This window comes from Odocoileus virginianus, unplaced genomic scaffold (assembly GCF_023699985.2).
Source record: "Odocoileus virginianus isolate 20LAN1187 ecotype Illinois unplaced genomic scaffold, Ovbor_1.2 Unplaced_Scaffold_2, whole genome shotgun sequence".
NCBI lineage: Eukaryota > Metazoa > Chordata > Mammalia > Artiodactyla > Cervidae > Odocoileus > Odocoileus virginianus.
In genome coordinates, this window is record NW_027224264.1 from 410,831 (window position 1) to 428,146 (window position 17,316).

Below are 17,316 nucleotides of genomic sequence, written 5' to 3' on the forward strand. Positions count from 1 at the left end.
AAGGGAGGAATGGATTTTGACTGACCACTGGCAGTCTCTGCCTCAGTCTTCCCCCTCTGGGCATCCATGTTTAGCCCTCTTGCCATTTTTAGGACACACTTACCCTTTCCCCCGAAGGAACAATCCAAAGTCCTATCCAGTTACTAACTCAAAATAATGCATTATGCTCAGTCTTCTCCATCAGGTCCAGATATAGATGGACACCTCGAATACCCAGTATACAATAGTGCAGAATGGACAGAATAACCATAATGACCCACATTCAGAAAAGGATGGCAGTGGAGCAAGTCCTTGGGTCAGATTCTTGCTCTGCTCTCTGGATGGAATTTCCTTATCCTTTGTTTTTCTTATCCTCCTTCTGGAAGTTTTTCCTTGTTCTTTATCTTCCATGGCCATCTCTGAATCGGGCAATGCTAAATAGTTGATTTTGTTTGGCAGCATCCCACTTTAATGTATCTGGTCTGTATTAGTTGGTGTAGGATATGCTGCTGTTATGGAGAAGGAAATGGCAATCCACTCCAGTACTCTTGCCTGGAAAATCCCATGGACAGAGGAGCCTGGTAGGCTACAGCCCATGGGGTTGCAAAGAGTCGGACATGACTGAGCGACTTCACTTTCACTTTCACATGCTGCTGTTAAGATCCAACGATGGCTTACATAAGAGGCTTTTTTCCTGCCCTTCTATAGTCCAGGGTAGCTGTTCTAGGTCAGGATGTCACTCCTATGTATTTATCCAGGCTGACAGAAGTTCTGTCATTAATCTATAGATCTTGTTCAAATTTTTCTTACTGTCTAACTAATATTCATTATACCAAGAGAACAGAAATATCTGGTCCAAAAGTAATTCATGATGATGTAGTGAAGTTAATTGTCATGTCTCTTTAGTCTCTTGTAACCCAGAAACATCCCTAGTCTTTGTCTTTTATGACATGGACATTTTTGAGGAGTACAAGTCAGCCATTTTATGGAATGTTCTCAATTTGCCCTTGTGTAATATTTTCTCATGATTAGGTTCAGGCAATGCATTTTGGGCAGGAGTGTGTGTGTGTGTGTGTGTGTGTGTGTGTGTGTGCATGCACGCACATGCTTAGTCACTCAGTAGTGTCCGACTCTTCTCAATCCCATGTGGGCTGTAGCCTGCCAGACTCCTTTGTTCATGGGATTCTCCAGGCAAGTATACTTGAGTGGGCAACCATTTCCTTCTCTGGGGATCTTCCCTACCCAGAGATCGAACCCAGGTCTCTTACACTGCAGGCAGATTCTTTCCCGTCTGAGCCACTAGCCCTTAGCCAGGAATACTACAGACGTAGTGTTGTGTCCCTGGTGCATTGTATTGTACTGTTGATTTCTCCCGCTATTGGTAATTTAACTTTGTTTGGTTGGAGTGATGCTGGGTTTCTCCACTATGAAGTTACTATTTTTGTTTTGTAATTAATAAGTATTTTGTGGGGAGTACTTCCAGTCTATGTAAGTATCCTATAACTCATCAGCTTTTTCGTGCCTGAATCGACTAGTAGTGTTTCTATCAGTATGGACTCAGAAATATTTGTTGTAACCTATGGTCATCAGTCATTAATATGGTTATTTTGTTGACCAAATTGTCACAGATTTGTCCACTGACAGTCCTTTCAAGCTGGCTCCTGTGTCTTTTGATATGTTCCCTTCATTCTTTGATCATTTCATTAATTTTTGGTACCATGTGATATTCCAGGCTCATTTTGTATGGCTCATGTCCAGCCTTGGAATTAGCCATTTCTCCAAGAAGTCCCAGTTCCTTTTATTGAAGAATGGTATTTGTTTTAAGATTTATTTATTTTTGGCTGCACTGTCTTCATTGCTGTGCGCGGGCTTTCTCTAGTTATGGCGAGAGGGGAGTACTCTTCATTATGTGTGGACTTGTTGCAGTCGCTTCCCTGGTTGCAGAGCGCAGGCTGTAGAGTGCCCTGGCTTCAGTAGTTGCAGCTCACAGGCTTAGTTGCCCCACAGCATGTGGAATCTTCCCCGACCAGGGATTGAACCCGTGTCCCCTCCATCAGCAGGCAGGTTCTTAAACACTGGACCACCAGGGAAGTCCAAAGAATGATATTTAGAAACCAGGATATGGGATCTACTTGTATTCATTAATACTAGGTGGTGATTGCTTCTAGAGGTCTTCTTGGAGAGCAGGGCTGGGAAATATATACATTTGCATACTTCTATATCTCTATATCTGTATGTACGTTCTATGCCATTCTCCTCCTCTTTCATTGCCACCATAATGTGATTATGTTAGACATTTGACATACAGTTGCATTCATTTGCTTCTTTTTATATTGCATTTGTGGGCTTCCTGGTGGCGCAGTGGTAAAGAATCCACCTGCCAATTCAGGAGATGCAGGAGACACAGGTTCTATCCCTGGGTCAGGAAGATCCCCTGGAGGAGGAAATGGCAACCCACTCCAGTGTTCTTGCCTGGAAAATTCCACGGACAGAGGAGCCTGGCAGGCTACAGCCCATAGGGTTACGAAGAGTTAGACAAAACTGAGTGACTGAGCTTGCATATTGCACTTAAGGGGCATTCTCAGTCCTTACCAATTTTATTTATTTTTGAACATGTGAAGCATTATTAATATGATTCCAAAAGCCAAAACCATATAGAAGTGTGTACTTAGAGAAGTCTCACTCCCACCCCTGATTCCTTCTATCCTATTCACATTCATCTTTTGTCCATCCTGTTTCCACTCACCTCATGTAGGTAAGCAGTCTTTTGAAGTTTCTGGCTTATATTTCCTGTGTTACCTTTTGTAACATAAGCAGATAAATGGGTATTTTATTTTCCTTTCTTCCTTATTCTTTTGTACTCTTTTTCATTTAATTTTTCCTAGAAATCACTCCATACCATTCTTTCTTACAGTTACATAATACTCCATTGTGTAGGTATGTATAGTTTAACTGCTCTCCTATGTATGGGCATTCAGGTTGTTTTCATTGTTTTGCATTCACACACACACACACAAAAAGGTACAATGAATAACTGCATGTATATGTATTTTTGTATTGTTGAGAGTGTATCTTCAAAGTAAATTCCTAGGACTGGAAACGCTTTTTCAAGGGGTAAATGCCTGTGTATTTTTTATTAGTTATTGCCAAATTCCCTCTCCATGAGGGTTGTACCAATTTGCGTTCCCACCAGCACATAGTACTGAATGTGTGAATGTGAGTGCCTATTTCTCTACAACCTCACCAACAGACTGTGTTCCCTTACTTTTAAATTTTTGCCAATCTGATAGCTGAGAAATAGTATCTCAGTGTAGTTTCAATTTGGATTTCTATTATTAAGTGAGGAAGTGACTTAGCAGCACAACAACATTTTGTTCTTTAAGGGCCATTTTTTATTTATTTTTGGTTGCACTGGGTCTTCATTGTTGCACATAGGCCTTCTCTATTTGTGGCAAGTGGGGACTACTCTTTAGTTGCAGTGCGCAGTCTTCTCATTGTGGTAGCTTTTCTTGTTTCAGAGCACAGGCTCTAGGTACTTGGACTTCAGTAGCTGTGGCTCACGGGCTCAGCAGTTGCTGTGTGCAGCTCTCGGGAACATGGGCTTCAGTAGTTGTGGCCCTTAGGCTTAGTAGTTACGGCTCGCAGGCCCGAGAGCATGGGTTTAGTTACCCCACAGCAGTGGAATCTTCCCAGACCAGGGATTGAACCCATGTTCCCTGCACTGGGGACCGCAGGGAAGTCCTGCTTATTTTTTAAATCAAGTTTAAGTGATATTGTTGCAAATAGTTTCCTCCAGTTTGTTACCATCTTTGACTTTGCTTATGTGATATTTTATGTGGTCAAATGTATCAATCTTTTATTGTATCTGGATTTGGAGTCATTGTTAGAAAACTCTTCCCTACATGCAGGACATACAGGCATTCACCAAAATTTTCTTCTAGTACTTATATAGTTTAATGTATTTCTTCAGATCTCCAATCCATGTAAAGTTTATTCTTGTGTGTGATGTGACGTATGAATCTAATTTTACCTTTTTTCCAAATAGCTTTCCTGCATTGTTTATTAAAAGTTCAGTTTTGCCCCCCACTGAGTTTTGATGTCACCTTTATCATACATTAAATTTCTCTATGTACTTGATTTATATTTCTGGACTTCTATTTCACTGGTCTATTATCTATTCAGGTGAGCAGTACCACACTATTTTATGTATAAAGGCTTTGTAGTGTGCTTTAATACCCTGTATGTAATTTCCTTTTCAGTATTTTTCTAGCTGTTGGTGCGTGTTTGTTTTTCCATATACATAGTATCAACTTGTCTACCTCCATTTAAAAGTTTTTTTAATATTTTATTTGATTAAATTTAAAAATTAATATGAGGAAAACTGACTTCTTTATGATGCTAAGCTGTTTCATTCAAGAACAGGGGGATCTTTTCATTTGTTCAAGTCTACTTTGTGTCTTTTAGGAGAGAGAGACTAGGTTGTTCACCAATTGTACACGGTTTTGGAAGATCACTTAATTTACCATTGTTTTAAAAAATATGTACAATTTTACAGAAACAGACTCACAGACTTAGAGAACGAACTTATGGTTGCCAGGGGGGAAGGATGGGGGAGAAGGGATAGTTAGGGAGTTTGGGATGGACAGGTACACACTGCTATATTTAAAATGGATAACCAACAAGGACCTACTGTACAGCACATGGAACTCTGCTCAATGTTATGTGGCAGCCTGGATGGGAGGGGAGTTTAGGGGAGAATGGATACATGTATATGTATGGCTGAGTCTCTTTGCCATCCACCTGAAATGATCACAACATTGTTAGTCACTATATTCCAATATAAAATAGAAAGTTTTAAAAATATGTACAGTTTTAATTCAAAAGTTAAAGTAACAAAAGGAACAAGAACACCACTGATGGCTTATTCACTTCCTGTATGACAGAACTCCTCGAACCTAAATCAAGCAATCTGTTTAAATAAGATTTTGCCTTGTTAAATAATTGGTAGTGGGGCTGTATTCGGATAGCTATTTAATTTTTGTGACTTATAGAGTGGCAGAGCTGGAAAGAACGTCAGAAATTTCTAATCCAACTCACCTCTTCTACAAAGAAGAAAGCATGCATAGGGAATAACAAAGCAGTTTAAGGGCAAACCCACATTTTCCAGATGCATGCATGTGCATGCTCAGTCATGTCCAACTCTTTGCGACCCATGGACTGCAGCCCGCCAGGCTCCTCTGTCCATGGGATTTCCCAGGCAAGAATACTGGAGTGGGTTGCCATTTCCTCCTCCAGGGGATCTTCCCCACCCAGGGATCAAACCCGCCTCTCCTGCATCGGCAGGTAGATTTTTTACCACTGCGTCACTTGGGAATCCCTTTGTCCCCCCAGCTACCTGTCTCTTGTTTTTCTCACTCCCAGGAATTTTCAAGCATTTTAGAACTATTCTGTAAAATGAAGTTTTACATGGAACCCCTATATACAAATGGGTTGAAATAACAAATGAGTTCCATAGGTAGTTTAAATCTGTTTGATAGAAAATATAACTGAAGAACCTCTAGTGTTTCTAGGATCCCATTTTAGAAAATGTGGATAAAGATAACATGATTTTTTATTGCTGTCTTAGTAACTTACAATTTTACATCTCTGCCTTGAAGGCAGTTATTAAAATTTAAAAGGCTATGTGTATGGTCCTCTTGTCCAACTGACTTCTAGTTTGCTTTCTCTCAATACTCAAGGCCCTGTTTCTGTTCAGTCATGACTTGTAGAGGAGGCTAAATAGCCATTAATGTTTGTACCCTATGTTGTCCAAACAAGTATAATACAACAATATAAAAATAAGCAAGTAACCAGGACAAAAGATAATTAAAAGTAAAAATCAAGATCCTGGATACCTGCTAGAAGTGGGCCATAAATTTGTTTCCAAGCTTTCTAAAGGTGAACACCAAAAGTGAAAAGATTGCTACAGGATTCACAGTGTCTCTAAGTATCTAAGTTTTTCAGATTAAGCTGAACTCATGCATTCTTATTGATAGAATCCTGGGCAATAAATTTACTTACTGTCAAAAATCTCACATTTATAGTATATTTCTTATGACATCCCTCAGTGTATGCTATTGGTGTAATGCTAAAAGTTGTTTCAGAAAATTCCCTGATGTCCAGTGGTTCTGACTCTGGTGCTTACACTTCTGGGGTTCCAGGTTCAATCCCTGGTCAGGGAAATAAGACCCCATAAGCCACATGGCAGAGCTAAAAATAAAATGTAGTTCCACAGCAGCATTATTCACAATAGCCAGAAAGTAGAAAAAAGCCAAGTAGCAACCAACTGATGAATGAATGAATAAAATGAGGTATGTCCACAGATGGAATATTATTCACCCATAGAAAGAATGAAGTACTGATACATGTTACAACATGGATGAATCTTGAAAACATTGTGCTAAGTGAAAGACTCTAGTCAAAAAAGGCCATATATTGGATGATTCCATTTATGAACTGTTTAGAAAGGACAAATCTATAAGAGAAAAGGGCTTCCCTGAGGCTCAGATGGTAAAGAACCCACCTGCCAATGCAGGAGATGTAAGAGACACAGGTTTGATCCCTGGGTCAGGAAGATCCCCTGGAGAAGGAAATGGGAACCCACTCCAGTATTGTCTGGGAAATCTCATGGACAGAGGAGCCTGGTGGGCTATAGTCCATTGGGGTTGCAAAAAGTCGGACACGACTGAACAGCTAACACTTTCACATAAGAGAAAAGAGATAAATGGTTTGCAGTGGATGATGATGCTAACTGGTAAGGGGAAAGAGGGTATGACAGCTAATGAGTATGGGATTTTGGGGTGGAGGGGTGATGAAAATGTTCCAAAGAATAACTGTGCTGATGGTTACACAACTTTCTGAATATACTAAAAAAACATTGACTTGTACACTTTAAATAGAATTTTATGGTATGTAAATTATATCTCAGTTTTTAAAAAAGCAGTTATGTCGGGGACAATTTTGTCCAGGGATACAGTTTTATTGTATTCAGGGATACATTTTTATCCAGGGATAAACTTTAGAACAGAGAAGTGGATGGACTTCACAGCCTTCAGGCAATCCTCCATAGAATTTGATTTCTCTCAGAGTTTTTGATAAGTTGGGCAACTGTGGGTTTGAGGGTATGCTGTCTGACAAATCCTTAGAGCACAACTCTTCTGTTTCCTAAAGTACAGAACCATGTGTTTTAAAAGTCAATCTGAGTAGAAGATGAGCCAAACAAGAACCCATCCTGGAGTAGAAAGCCAAGGCCCTTCAATGGACGGAGAGGGAGGCGGGAGGGGGGATCAGGATGGGGAACACATGTAAATCCATGGCTGATTCATGTCACTGTATGGCAAAAACCACTACAATATTATAAAGTAATTAGCCTCCAACGAATAAAAATAAATGAAAAAAATAAAAAATAAATTTAAAAATGTGAAGGCAGGCCAAGGGAATACACACTGTCAGAGCCAAAATAACTGTCGAGAAGTAAGTTGGGATTTGCTTTAGCACACAGATGAATCAAACCCCCAAATTCTAAACTAGAGAGCAACACTATAGCAATTTTAGGCTGGAAAGTAACCAAATCCATCATGAAAAAGAACAGCAGGAAAGATCTGGATTTGGACAATGCTACTTCCTGATGGGCCAGCCACCGAAGAGGAACTAGTTGTAAAAGATATGCCCAGGTAACCAAAAGAATTGACTTACTGAAGAAGATTGTTTGTCCTGTGTAGCCGACCACATTGTTGTACATAGAAACTAACACAGCACTGTAAAGCAACTACACATGTGTGTGTGCTAAGTGACTTCAGTCATGTCCAACTCTTTGTGACCCTATGGACCATAGCCCACAAGTCTCCTCTGTCCATGGGATTCTCCAGGCAAGAATACTGGAGTGGGTTGCCATGCCCTCCTCCAGGGGATCTTCCTGACCCAGGGATGGAACCTGTGTCTCTTATGTCTCCTGCATTGGCAGGTGGGTTCTTTACCACTAGCACCACCTGGAAAGCAACTGTACACCAATTAGAAAAAAATTGTTAGTGCTGAGCTTGATAAATGTTGGGGAATGTCTACCCAAAATGGTGACTGTGATTTTCTTTACTTTTTTTTTTCACTTGGTATTATCTTTAATTAAGTACAAAGACTTTTCCAATCACATCACATAGAGATCATTTTATCCACTGCTCTGTTTGGCTGCCAATCTCTTGTCTCTCTCCTCAGCAATGGTAAGGCGAATACCCTTTCCACGGGGAAGAGAGATCCACGGTTTGTTGCCTTTGCCAATAACGAAAATGTTTGAGAGCCGAGTGGCAAAGCTGTTGCCGTTCGCATCTTTCACATGAACTACATCAAAAGAACCTGGATGTCTCTCCCGGTTTGTAATCACACCAATTCTTCCCAGGTTAGCACCTCCAGTCGTTGAAGTGAAGTGAAGTGAAGTGAAGTCGCTCAGTCGTGTCCGACTCTTTGTGACCCCATGGACTGTGGCCCCACCAGGCTCCTCTGTCCATGGAATTCTCCAGGCAAGAATACTGGAGTGGGCTGCCATTTCCTTCTCCAGGGAATCTTCCCGACCCAGGGATCGAACCCGGGTCTCCTGCATTGCAGACAGATGCTTTACCGTCTGAGCCACACCAGTGTCAAATTTGATGAAATCAGTAATCTTGCCAGTCTCCAAGTCAATTTGAATGGTGTCATTCACCTTGATGAGGGGATCAGGGTAACGGATGGTACGAGCATCATGGGTTACCAGATGAGGGATTCCTTTTGTCCCCACAAATATCTTTCTTACTTTGCACAATTTATACTTGGCCTCCTCAGGTGTAATACGATGAACAGCAAAGCGACCCTTGGTGTCATAGATCAAACGAAAATTCTCTCCAGTCTTATCAATGCTGATGACATCCATAAAACCAGCAGGGTAGGTTATATCTGTGCGGACTTTGCCATCGATCTTAATGAAACGCTGCATGCAAATCTTCTTTACTTCATCTCCTGTTAGGGCATACTTAAGTCTATTCCTTAGGAAAATGATTAGGGGGAGACATTCCCTTAGCTTGTGGGGCCGGTAGATGGACGAGGGGCAAACACACCAGTCAGTTTATCCAACATCCAATGTTTTGGAGCTGCTACACATTTCAGGGACTTCTTGGGACCCCAAGCCATGGCTGTGCTAGGCACGAAAAGAGGTGACTGTGATTTTCTAAGGGTTGGTTTGAAGCCTTCTATTATTGTCACTCCTAGTTTTTGACAATAAAACTTCTGCATGTGGGAAAGGGTAAGACATCTATCTTCTTTTTTCAAAGTGATATTAAGTTATGAATGTACACCTAAACTGAAGAGGAAATAGAACACATGCCCATTGGATGAATCAGAAAATTGATAGCGGATTAAGTGAAATACTCCTATTGACTTTGAGGTTCTCGTTTACTTGGTGACTAGGGGTGCACTGAATATACATTTAGGCAAAACGCTAAATGGTCACATCTTAAAGTCAATATTTTACTGAAGCTAAGGCCAAAGATAACACTATCATATTAATGGAAAAAACATCTGGAATAGAAGAGTAAATTCAAAACATTATTGGAAAATGATTATAAATATTTGTTTACAAATGAGGTTTTCACATTATAAATTTTGACGTTATGATGCAGGAACACTAATTTCTCAGCACTGTCAGTTCTGTGCACTGCTTGAAGAAAATGTTTTAAGAATAGTTTTTGATAGACTTTATTTTTTAGAGTAGTTTCAGGTTCACAGCAAAACTAAGTGGAAGATGGAGATTTTTTAATATCCCTCCCGCCTCCTCACATGGATAGCCTCCCCCATTATCCACAGTCTGCACCCACAGTGGTCCATTTGTTAAAAATCAGTCAACCTATATTGATACACGATTATCATCCAAAGTCCATAGTTTACATTAGAGTTCACTCTTGGTATTATACATTCTATGTATAATGTATAATGACAAATGTATAATGACACATATCCATCATTAAAATATCAAAGAGAGTATTTTTACTGCCCTAAAAATTATCTGAGCTCCTCATTCATTCCTCCTTATTCATTCTATTCATCCCTCACTCCCACCCCAACCCCAGGCAACCAGTGATCTTTTTACTGTTTCCATAGTTTGCCTTTTCCAGAATGTCATATAGTTGGAATCCTACAGTATGTAGCCTTTTCAGATTGGCTTCTTTCACTTACTAATATGAATTTTAAGATTCTCCCATGTCTTCTTATGGCTTGATAACTTATTTCTTTTTATCACTAAGTAGTATTCCATTGTCTAAATGTACCAGTTTATCTATTCACCTGCTACAAGACATTGTGGTTGCTTCCAAGTTTTGGAAATTATGAATAAAACTTCTATAAACATCTGTGTGCAGGTCTTTAGGTGGACCTAGGTTTTCAGCTTCTTTTGATAAATACCAAGGAGCATGATTGCTGAATTATATGTATTTTTACTTTTTAAAGGAACCACCAAACTGTCTTCCAAAGTGGCTATACCATTTTGCATTCCCACCAGCAATGAATGAGAATTCCTGTTGCTCCACATCCTTGCCAGCAACTGGTGTTGTCTGTGTTCTGGATTTTGGCCATTCTAATAGGTGTGTAGTGGTATCTCATTATTATTTTAATTTGCATTTCCCTGATGACATATGATGTGGAACATCTTTTCATATGCTTATTTGCCATCTGTATATCTTCTTTGGTGAGGTGTCTGTTAAGGTCTTTGGCCCATTTTTTTAACTCAGGCTTTTTGTTTTCTTACAGTTTCATTTTAAGACTTTATGTTGGATAACAATCCTTTATCAAATATGTGTTTTGCAAATATTTTTTTCCCAGTCTGTGGATCAACTATTCATACTCTTGACAGTGTCTTTTGCAGAGCAGCAAAGTATTAATTTCAATCAAGTCCAATTTACTAATCCTTCCTTTTATGAATTGCGCCTTTGGTGTTTTATCCAGAGTCACTTTCAAATCCAAGATCATCTAAATTTTCTCCTATGTTATATTCTAGGAGTTTTATAGTTTTACATTCTACTTTTAGATCTGTGATTCATTTTGAGCTAGTTTCTTGAAGAGCGTAAGGTCTGTTTCTAGATTCTTTCTTTGCGTGTGGATGTCCAGTTGTTTCAGCACTATTTATTGAAGAGAATATTTTTGCTCCACTGGTTTCCCTTTGCTCCTTTATCAAAGATCAGCTGACTAATTTATGTAGATCTATTCCTGGGGTCTCTATTTTGTTCCATTGATCCATTTGTCTCTTCTTTCACCAATACCACACTATCTGGCTTATAGTAAGTCTTGAAGTTGGTACTGTTAGTTCTCCAATATTTTTTGCTCCTTCAATAGTGTTGACTATTCTGGGTTTGTCTCCTTTCCATAAACTTTAGAATCAATTTGTTGGTATCCACAAAATAAAACTTGCTGGGGTTTTAATTGGTTACATTGAATCTGTATATCAAGTTGTGAAGAACCGATGACAATATTGAGTCTTCCTATACATTAATATGGAATATATTTCCATTTATTTAGTTCTTTGATTTCTATCATCAGAGCTTTATAGTTTTCCTCATATAGATCTTGTGCACATTTTATTAGACTTGTAACTAAGTTTTACATTTCTGGTGTGGTAATGTAAATGACATTGCATTTAAAATTTCAAATTCCACTTATTCATTGCTGGTATATAGGAAAGCAATTGACTTCTGTATATTAACCTTGTATCCTGCAACCTTTCTATAATTGCTTACTAATTCTAGGAGGTTTTTTTTTTTTTTTTGGTCTATACATTCAGATTTTCTACACAGACAATCATGTCATCTGGAACAAAGATAATTTTATTTCCTCCTTTCCAGTCTATATACCTATTATTTCCTTTCCTTGTCTTACTACATTTTCTAGGACTTATGATGTTAAAAAACAGAGGCGAGGGAGACATCTTACCTTGTTCCTGTTCTTAGTGGGAAAGCTCTAAGCTGATCACCATTAAGTATGTTATTAGCTATAGGTTTTTTGTAGATGTTCTTTCTACAAAAGTTGAAGAAAGTTTCCCTGTGTTGTTAGTTTGCTGAGTTTTTTTAATCATACATGGATGTTGTTGTTCAGTCACTCAGTCATGTCCGACTCTGTGACCCCATGGACTGCAGCATGCCAGGCTTCTCTGTCCTTCACCATCTCCCAGAGCTTGCTCAAACTCATGTCCATTGAGTCAGTGATGCCATCCAACCATCTCATCCTCTGTCATCCCCTTCTCCTCCTGCCTTCAATCTTTCCCAGAATCAGGGTCTTTTCTAATGAGTCAGCTCTTCACATCAGGTAGCCAAAGTACTGGAGCTTCAGCTTCAGCATCAGTCCTTCCAATGAATATTCAGGACTGATTTCCTTTAGAATTGACTGATTTGATCTCCTTGCAGTCCAAGGGACTCTCAAGAGTCTTCTCCAACACCACAGTTCAAAAGCATCAATTCTTCAACACTCATCCTTCTTTATGGTCCAACTGGATTTTGTCAAATACTTTTTCTTCATCAGTTGATATTATCACGTGATTTTTCTTCTTTAGCCTGTTGATGTGATGGGTTAAATAACTGATTTTTGAATGTTAAACCAGCTTTGCATACCTGGGATAAATCCCACTTGGCTGTGGTGTATAATTTGTTTTGTATATTGTTGGATTTGATTTGCTAATTTTTTGTTGAGGATTTTTGCATCTATGCTCACGAGAGCTACTGGTCTATACTTTTCTTTAACATCTTTGTCTGGTTTTGGTATTAGGGTAATGCTCCTAATGCTGGTAATGCTGAGACTTCCCTGGTGGCTCAGAGGGTAAAAGCGTCTGCCTACAATGTGGGAGACCCGGGTTTGATCCCTGGGTTGGGAAGATCCCCTGGAGTAGGAAATGGCAATGGACTCCGCTACTCTTGCCTCCATGGGCAGAGGAGCCTGGTAGGCTACAGTCCATGGGGTCCCAAAGAGTTGGACACGATTGAACGACTACACTTTCTTTTCTTTGGTCTCACAGAATGAATTAGGAAGTATTTCCTCTGTTTCTATCTTCTGAAGGAGATTGCAGAGAATTGGTATTAAATATTTGGTAGAAGTCATCTGGGCCTAGTTAATAATAACCTAACTAATAAAGGTTATTAATTATTGGTTCAATTTCATTAACAGATATAGCCCTATTCAGATTGTCTATTTCTTTTAATGTAAGTTTTCATAGATTGTATCTTTCACAGAATTGGTCCACTTCATCTAGGTTATCACATTTGTTAACATAGAGTTGTTGGTAGTATGCCTTTCTTTATTACCCTTTTAATGGCTATCAGATCTATGGTCCCTTCTTTTATTCCAGATATTAGTAATTTGTATCCTCTCTCTTTTTTTCTTAATTAGCCTGGCTAGAGGCTTATCACTTTCATTGATCTCTTCAAGGAACCAGCTTTTGGTTTCACTGATTTTCTTTATTGATTTCCTGTTTTCAATTTCATTGATTTCTGCTCTTATTTTTATTATTTCTTTTCTTTATTAACTTTGGGTTTAATTTGCTTTTGTTTTTCTAGTATGCTAAAGTGGAAGCTTAGATTATTGATTTTACCTCTTTCTTCTTTTCTAATATATGCATTCAATACTGTAATTTAATACTGTAGTCTAAGCACTGCCTTTACTGCATCTTACAAATTTTGATAAGTTAAATTTTATTTTTAATTAAGTTCAAAATATCTTCAAATTTCTATTGAGATTTTTGAGATTCTTTGCCCCATGTGCTATTTGGAAATGGGTTGTATTTTGGAATTTTCCATTTACCTTTTTTTGTTGTTGTTATTGATTTTTACCTTAATTCCATTGTAGTCTGAAAGCATACATTGTATGGTTTCTATTCTTTAAATATTAAGGTGTGGTTTTTGGCCCAGAATGTGGTCTATCTTGGTAAATGTTCCTTGTGAGCTTGAGAATAATGTGTATTCTGCTTTTGTTTGATGAAGTAGTCTGTAGATGTCCCTTATATCTAGCTGATAGATGGTGTTCTTGAATCTAACTTTGTTCTTACTGATTTTTTGCCTGCTGGATCTATATCTGGTATAAGGGTGTTGACGGCTCCAGTTATGATAATGGGTTCATCTTTTTCTTTGTGCAATTTTATCTGTTTTTCCCTCACTGGTTTGATGCTTCATTGTTGAGAACATACACATTAAGAACTATTATGTCTTCTTTGAGAATTGACCCCTTTATCATTATGTAATGTCCCTCTTTATCCCTGATAACCTTCCATGGTCTAATATCTGCTCTGTCTGAAATTAATATAGCTACTTCTACTTTCTTTTGATTAGTGTTAGCAAGGTATATCTTTCTCTTTCCATTTACTTTAAAAAAATTAATTTATTTACTTTAATTGGAGACTAATTATTTTACAATATTCCATTTACTTTTAATTAATATGTGTTTTCATATTTAAAGTGGGCTTCTTGTAGACAATGTATAGTGTTGGGTCTTATTTTTTATCTATTCTGACAATCTCTGTCTTTTAATTGTTGCATTTAGACTCAATATTCAAAGTGATTATTGATATAGTTAGATTGCGTGTGTGCTAAGTCACTTCAATCATGTCTGACTCTGTGCGATCCTATGGGCTATAGCCTGCTAGGCTCTTCTGTCCAGGCAAGAATACTGGAGTGGGTTGCCATGCCCTTCTCCAGGGGATCTTCCCAACCTGGGGATTGAACCCAGGTCTCCTGCGTTGCAGGCAGATTCTTCACCATCCGAGCCACTATAGTTAGATTAACAGCCACCATATTTGTTATTGCTTTTTATTTGTTGTCATTGTTCTTTGTTTCTATTTTTGTCCTCTAATTTTTTGGGCTTTTGTGGTTTTCTTTGAACATTTTTATATAATTCCATTTTCTCTCCTTTCTTAGCTTACCAGTTATGCTTTTTTTAACTTTTAAAATTTATTTATTTATATATTTTTGGCTGTGCTTGCTCTTTGTTGCTGCATGAGCTTTCTCTAGTTGCCGGGTCTACTTTCTAGTGGCAGTGTGCAGGCTTCTCATTGCAATGGCTTCTACTGTTGTGGAGCGCAGGCTCTAGGGCACACAGGCTTCAATAGTTGTGATGCATGGGCTCAGTAGTTGTGGCCCATGGGCTCTAGAGCACAGACTCAGTAGCTGTGGCACACAGGCTTAGTTGCTCCATGGCATGTGGGATCTTCCCAGACCAGGGAGGGATCGAACCCGTGTCTCCTGCATTGGCAGGTGGATTCTTTACCACTAAGCCACAGGGAAGCCCCAGTTATACTTTTTTTTAAACTTTTTCGGTGGTTTCCCTAGAGTTTGCAATATACATTTATGATGAATCCAAGTCCACTTCACTTTAAAATAAGATTATACTGCTTTATAGGTAGTATAAATATCTTATAATGACAAAGCAATATTAATACACTCCTCTTGTCTTCCATATTATTGGTATTATTTATCTCACTTACACATAAACATATATGTATCTCATTTTACTGCTCCTTGCTTCACTACACTTCATAGATATTGTATATTTTACAGATTGAAGATTTGTGGCAACTCTTCACTGAGCAAGTCTATGGTACCATTTTCCCAATAGCCTGTGTTTGTTTTGTCTCTGTGTCACATTTTGGTATCACAATATTTCAAGTTTTCCCCATTATTATTATACTTGTTAAAATGATCTGTGATCAGCGATCTTTGATGTAACGACTATGAGTTCCTAATGACTCAGATAATGATTAGCATTGTTTAGTAATGAAATATTTTTAAAGTATGTATACTGTTTTTCTAAGAGATGATGCTGTTATACACTTAATAGTGCAGTATAGTGTAAACATAACTTTTAATTTTTTTTTAATGTTTACTTGGCTTCACCAGGTCTTAATTGTGGCATGCAGGATCTTTAGCTGTGGCATATGAACTCTTAGTTGTGGCATGTGGGATCTAGTTCCCTGACCAGAGATTGAACCCAGGCCCCCTGCATTGGGAGTGTAGAGTCTTAGCCACTGGACCACTAGGGAAATCCCAAGCTTTTATTTTTTAACATAAATTTTATATGCACTGGGAAAACAAAAAAATTGTGTGACTAGCTTTATTGCAATATCTGCTTTATTGTGGTAGTCTAGAATGGAATCCACAGTATGTCTGAGGTGTGCCTGTATACACACACACACACACACACACACACACACACAGAGGCATAATAGTTGAATACAGTGTTGCTATTATTAAGAATAATAAAAATTAAAGTTTTAATTTTACCTTCAATTATTCCTTTTCTGGTGTTCTTCCTTTCTTTATATTGATCTGCGTTTTTAACCTGTATGCTTTTCCTTTTCTTTAAAGAACTTCTTTTAACATTTCTTGCAAGGCAGGTCTACTGGTGACAAATTCCCTCAATTTTTGTTTGTTTGAGAAAGCTCAATTTCTCTTTCCCTTTTTTTTTTTTGTTGCACCATGTGGCATGTGAAATCTTAGTTCTCGGACCAGGGATTGAACCCATGTCCCTTGCAGCAGAAGCATGGAGTCTTAACCACTGGACAACCAGAGAAACCCCTCTTTCACCTTTGAAGAATTACTTTTGTGGAGTACAGAATTCTAGATTGGTGGTTTATTTTTTTTTTTCCACTCAACACTTTATTCACTCTCTTCTTGCTTGCAAGGTTTCTGAGAAGTTGGGTGTAAATCTTATCTTTACTTCTCTATAGGTAAAGTATTTTTTCCATTAATTTCTTTCAAGAGTTTTTTTCCTTTAATTTTGTGTGATTTGGAAATAATATGCTTAGGTATAGTTTTTTGAGCATTTATCCTGTTTGATGTTTTCTAAGATTCCTGGGTCTGTGGTTTTGTGTCTAATACAGATTCACATAAAGTCTCAGTGATTATTGTTTCAGATATTTCTTTTGCTCCTTTCTTTCTTCTCCTTCTGGTATTCCCATTATGCAAATATTACATCTTTTGTAGTTGTTATTTATTTATTTATTTTTTATTAGTTGGAGGCTAATTACTTCACAATATTGTAGTGGTTTTTGTCATACATTGACATGAATCAGCCATGGATATACATGTATTCCCCATCCCGATCCCCCCTCCCACTTCCCTCTCCACCCGATAGTTGTTTTAAATTGCTGGTCTGATAATTCCTACTTCCCTGCCATATCTGAGTTTAATTATGATTCTTGCTCTATCTTTTCAAGCTGTATTTGCTCTTTAGTGTCTTGTAATTTTTTTCTTGATAGGCAGGTGTGATGCACTGAGTAAAAGAAACTGCTGTAAATAGACCTTTAGTGGT

At 38.3% G+C, this 17,316-nt stretch overlaps 1 pseudogene; it reads right to left on the bottom strand.

Annotated features, from left to right (window-relative positions):
* Positions 1–8,097: 8,097 nt before the first annotated feature.
* Positions 8,098–9,171, bottom strand: LOC110137699 (small ribosomal subunit protein eS4, X isoform-like; annotated as a pseudogene).
* Between the last annotated feature and the right edge of the window lie 8,145 nt (positions 9,172–17,316).